The sequence below is a fragment of the Mus caroli genome, chromosome 1, assembly GCF_900094665.2.
Source record: "Mus caroli chromosome 1, CAROLI_EIJ_v1.1, whole genome shotgun sequence".
Lineage (NCBI taxonomy): Eukaryota > Metazoa > Chordata > Mammalia > Rodentia > Muridae > Mus > Mus caroli.
The window spans coordinates 26,279,351-26,285,356 of NC_034570.1; the positions used below are offsets into that span (position 1 = coordinate 26,279,351).

The window sequence follows — 6,006 nt, forward strand, 5'->3', positions numbered from 1 at the left end:
CATCTGCCTGGCCATTGGTGGTAAGAGACCCCTGCTGCTGTAGGGCCATGGACCCAGATGTAGTCCCCTGTGGCAGCACAGGCCCGGACCCCACCATGGTCCCAGGTGCCATCCCCAGATACTCACATTAATGGCTGTTCCTCACTACCCTCGAGTTTCCACTCTGCATTTCTTTGTGCCCACAGCCTTCTTTCTGGTTTATTTCTCTTCCATTTCTCCACCACTTACTTACTCCTATTAATAGCAACCAAGGTCTCTTAGTGTCTGGGGTCACCTCAGACATGTTATGCCACTCTTGTGCATTATGGCCCTGGGCAGGGTCCATCTCAGGCATGAGTTGCTCCCCTGCACCCAGACCTGCATGGCACCAGATTGGTGGCCATCTCAGTTGAACTCCCTGTCTGGGCCCCCTGTTGCCAGAATGGTGATCATCTCAGGCTTGCTTTTTTCAAGGAATGTTAGGCTACTAATTCAGATGTTGACAGGTCAGAACACTGAGCACAGACATAGACTTTTTCTTTTCTGCCACTAATTGATATATGTGTGACAGAGGAGCCACACCTGTGATATCTTTAGGTAGATAAAAAAACCATAATGTTGATAAATGGGTTAAAGTGCAATCCTAACATCATGGAATCCATGTGTTATTAAACCAAAATTCAGTGCCAGGTGTGAGATCCTGAGATATGAGTTGGTGGTGTGGGAGGCCCCAGTAGCACCCCTAAAAGAATATAGTTTCTTTCAGTTCCTTTTGGTTTCCACTAGAACTGTGATAAAACCCTTTCACAGAAGACACTACACATCTTGTTCATGAGATAACAGAGAAATTAAGCTGGAGCTGAGCTGGCAGCTTCAGTGTCTGGCTAGCTTTCATGGTGCTTTCCAGAAGGTGCTACTCAGGATCCTAAGGGAGAAAAGGCATTGATGATCCTACCCAGATGTGAACCGTATGAACTGCAATACCAACCTCTTAGGCAAGATAAGTTTACCAGACTCTTTTAAGGGTAACAAAGTGCTCTTGTATGGATTTGACACTCATTCTGCAGGAGAGAATCCATGCCTAATACTGTAAATGTGATCATTAACATGTGGCTTTGAAAGTCATAGGCCCTAGGGCATGCTTACAACTGTTGTTTAGTCAAACTAACATTGCATCAAATTGCCTTCTAAATCTCTGCGTTTACATGCATAGACAAAGCAGGCTGCTCTCAGCCGGGATGGAAGAAGCGTCTCTTGGCAGTGAAGGGCGGCAGGCAGGAGCAAAGACTCAGAGCTGCTAGAGCTGCTGAGGGTAAGAAATGGCTGGGCTCAGCTCAGCTAAAGAATATGTTGGTGCTGTCGGGCTAAAGGAGGGTTCTGAGAGAAGGGACAGAAACAATGTAAGAGCCCGAAGATAGTCAGAAGGGTGTCTTCTGGTATGGGGAGAGTCTTAACTTGATTGGCTGCAAGTTATGGATGGACTGTGCGACCTATCGTCCTAAATTCCAGCAGAGACTTGAGAAATGGTTATTAGAGGGCTGTTAGCAGATGATTTTCTGGGAAGGCTTTGGGATAGGATAGAACAAAGGCAGGAGAAATGGAGTGGGCTAGTGAGAGGAAGTGGGTGGAGAGCTGATTCCTGGCAAATGTGACTAGTCAGGAATTTTGCACCAAAATGAGCTTGCAGAGGGAGTAGGGAGATACAGAGCTTCAGAGGAAAGGCACAGAAGAAAATAGAGGACCGATGTACAGAGTTGTATCTGTCCATAGGAGAAAGGGATAAAGTTGGGTTGTTGCTAGAGTTCTCACTCAGATTCTAAATGGTCTTTTTGCTGTAGTATAAGGAGCAAAGGAAGCTGTGGTAGTAAGAGAGCATATGTGGAACAGTTTGTTTCCATATAGGGAGAAGTTTAGCAAGTACAGCATTTAAAAGACAGGATTAAGGGGCTGGTGAGATGGCTCAGCGGGTAAGAGCATTGACTCCTCTTCCAAAAGTCCTGAATTCAAATCCCAGCAACCACATGGTGCCTCACAACCATTAGTAATGAGATCTTCTTCTGGTGTGTCTGAAGATAGCTACAGTGTACTTATGTATAATAATAAATGAATCTTTAAAAAAAATAAAAAGACAGGGTTAAAACATAGGAAGACAGTATTTAGTCAGGGAAGGAGCCAGGGTGGAAGCCCATACACAGGAGAAAGCTGTGTTTGAATTCCTTCTGGTTTCCATTTCTAGAAAACATCTCAGAGTAGTTCAGATTTGTTGTAGAAGCAGCACTGTCTGCAGAGGAGAGCACACATTTTGTACTATAGGAGTTGAGGCTGATCTGAGCTTTCTCAAAGATATCTATATCTATATCTATCTATCTATCTATCTATCTATCTATCTATCTATCTATCTATCTATCTATCTATCTCTATCTATCTCTATCTATCTATCTCTATCTATCTATCTATCTATCTATCTATCTATCTATCTATCTATCTATCTATCTATCTATCTATCTATGCTATTGAGGCAGAGAGGTTAAATGATTCCTAGAAGGCTTCAGTCCACTTGTTTTAGTTATAGTCTGTACCTCCCCCCACCCAATGCTCTCAAATGTCCAGAGTGGCAAGATGACGGATGAGTTGCATGACTATGGCCCTTTAGAAGGCACCTGAATTGCTTTTGGGGGTTTGAGGGTGTCGGTCTCTTGGTAACTGCTTCAAGCCTGACAGAAAGGTGATAAGGGAGCAGCAGTTAAGAGTACATCAGAAAAGGATCCAGTCAAAGTGCCGTGATAAAGTTTAACAGTTGGCAAAGATCCAGAACATAAGTCAGGAGGTAATAACTACAGTTTTGTGGGGGATATTAAAAGACAAAGGACTGTGTGGACCACAATACATGGTTAAGTATAAGGTTAACATAAGGTTAAATGTACTTGTACACCTGGCTGGGTCATGTACCAGAGTACTATAGAAGGATAAGGTAACTGTACTAGCTGTTTATTTACATCAGACTCCAAGATCATATAGAAGTATATTTTATATTGTCAGGCTATGTAAAGAGACAATTTAATTCTAAGTTGCATTCGCCCAAAAGAAATGATTTCCAATTAAAAATTATATTCCCAAAGACAGTGGCTGCCTTGTCTGTAGTAAATGATTCATTTTACAAAGCTTTTTTGTTGTTGTTTTCAAACAACAAAACTCTATGAACAGAAGGTTAACAAAATTAGTACATTTCATTCCATATACTGAACTGACGATGAAAACCATCAGTCATGTCAAATCTGTAATAAATAATTTATGTGTAACAAAGACTGATTTAACCAAAAAGGCTAAAGCCAACTTGTTGGTCCTTTTTCGATGGACAAATCTCCAGGTCCCTCCCTCCCTCCCTTCATCCCTCCCTCCCTCCCTGCCTTCCTTCCTTTCTTCCCTCTCCTCTTTCTTTTTTTAATAAAACACAACACACCTTTCTGCCTTTTGTTTTAGGGAAGATGAAGTCAGAATGTTTGCAGTAGGCATGGGCAAAGTCTACCTTACCTATCTAACTCTATCCAGTGCAATTTTCAATTTGAGGTTATTTTGATGTAAAGCAGCTAGCCCGGGTCTCCTCAACCACAGCCCCATGCTGAGGCTTACCAGGATCTCTGATGCTAGTGGGTCAGTCAGCAGTGGAACTGACTAATTACTTACAGGGAATACATGCAGTTAGATCCATCCTGTGTCTATGCACAGATGTAGCCATCTCATTTCTTTTAATTAGGTATTTTCTTCATTTACATTTCAAATGCTATCCCAAAAGTCCCCCAGACCCTCCCCCCCCACTCCCCTACCCACCCACTCCCACTTCTTGGCCCTGGTGTTCCCCTGTACTGAGGCATATAAACTTTGCAAGACCAAAGTGCAAAGACCTCTCTTACCAATGATTGCCGATTAGGCCATCTTCTGCTATGCAGCTAGAGACATGAGCTCCAGGGGTACTAGTTAGTTCATATTGTTGTTCCACCTATAGGGTTGCAGACTTCTTTAGCTCCTTGGGTACTTTCTACAGCTCCTCCATTGGGGCCCCTGTGTTCCATCCAATAGCTGACTGTGAGCATCCACTTCTGTGTTTGCAAGGCACTGGCATAGCCTCACAAGAGACAGCTATATCAGGGTCCTTTCAGCAAAATCTTGCTGGTGTATGTAATGGTGTCTGCTTTTGGAGGCTGATTATGGGATGGATCCCCGGGTGCAGCAGTCTCTAGATGGTCCATCCTTTCATCTCAGCTCAAATTTTCCATGGGTGTTTTGTTCCCAATTCTAAGAAGGGGCAAAGTGACCACACTTTGGTCTTCATTCTTCTTGAGTTCTGTTTCCCAAAGTATAAAATTGGATGATCTACTCATTTGACTTGTTTTAAACACAAGGTCTCTATGTAGCCACTGGGTGACCTAAAAATCTTAGAGATCTGCCTGTGTCTGCTTTCTGATTGCTAGGATCAAAGTATGTTGCACCACAACTGACCGTACTGAGGATTTTACAGAACTCTAATTTGTTTGTGACACTAGAGATCCAGTCTAGATTTGTATGTGCTAAACAAACTATGAAGCAACTCCCCAAGCCAGGACTAAGTCAACCTAAACTCAGCTGGCCATAGTGGCATATGCCTTTTTTTCATTCCAATGTTTGAGTGTCCTGTTCCCTCCCCTTCCATATTTATCAAGTTATCATGGCAGTAGTTTGATTTGGTTACTTCTTTGATTTAATAGTATTCCAAAAATATATGAATTTTCACTATTACTCAAAAACATCCGATGATGCCATTAACTTCTAGATGAAGTCCAGAGTCTTTAGCAAGCTGTTGCAGTAAATCTCCAAACCCAAAAAGGCCCAGTTAAAGAAATCACTACTCAATTAACTGGAATAGGAGATACACACCTAGATTGGGCAGATATAACACTACCCTACTCTATTCCTATTTATAAGATCCCACATAACTGTGGTTTCTCCAGGCAATGTGCTTCTGCTCCATTCTCCTTCTACCTCCTCCATTGTCCTCTCTCTCCTCTCCTCTCTGTTCTCCCCCAAATTTTTTGCTCCACCTTCCCTCCCACTGCACAATCACCAGTTCTAGGCTTTATTTGGAAAGTTAAGATGTGGCAAAGGTTCAGAGGCACCTGTACCTGTGATTCACTCCTAGTGTCCATCCTTCCCAGTAGTGTGGAATTAGCATCAAAATACAAGACTAGGGCTATTTGAAACACTTCCCCCTTTCTTCCAATTACAAGACTCTTTTATCTCAGATATAAATTGAGCACAATGATTACCATTTTTGTAATTTATAAAGTACAGGCTAAACCTAATACCCAGTCTATCATTTTTGTCAATTAAATAGCACCACTGTCATCTATCGTAAGTTAAAAGACTTACAATCTATACCTGATTTATGCCTTGGCTTAGATTGTGTGCCATTTGAAAACCATGAGATCCACCTGTAAGGCATTTTCTCAATTAGTGATCAAGGGGGAAAGGCCCCTTGTGGGTGGGACCATCTCTGGGCAGGTAGTCTTGGTTATATAAGAGAGCAGGCTGAGCAAGCCAGTAAAGAACATCTCTCCATGGCCTCTGCATCAGTTCCTGCTTCCTGACCTGCTTGAATTCCAGTCCTGACTTCTTTTGGTGATGAACAGCAGTATGGAAGTGTAGGCTGAATAAACCCTTTCCTCCTCAACTTGCTTCCTGGTCATGATGTTTTTGAAGGAATAGAAACTGGGACTAAGAAAATCACCTTGTAAGGTTTGAAATAAATTGCTTAGCTCTTGAGTGGCCAAGTCAATCACAGCCAGTTGATATCTCCCAGTAACTTCTGGAAATCATTAAGGGTCCTTAATTGGTTTCTTCTGATTTGTACCTTTTGTGGCCTAACCCTTTGAAAACTTCTTTCATACCCAAAAAATTAATAGAATCCCTTCTTTGTATTTTTTCAGGGGTGAATTGCAATCCCAGGAAGGCAAGGTTTTTTTTTTTTTTTTTTTTTTTTTTTTTTTTTTTTTT

The 6,006-nt window shown here is 42.1% G+C and overlaps 1 non-coding gene across 1 annotated transcript; it reads right to left on the reverse strand.

Annotated features, from left to right (window-relative positions):
- Positions 1–454: 454 nt before the first annotated feature.
- Positions 455–581, reverse strand: LOC115032480. Its single transcript, XR_003838152.1, has one exon. It is a non-coding gene; the product is annotated as a small nucleolar RNA SNORA17 (small nucleolar RNA).
- Positions 582–6,006: the final 5,425 nt, after the last annotated feature.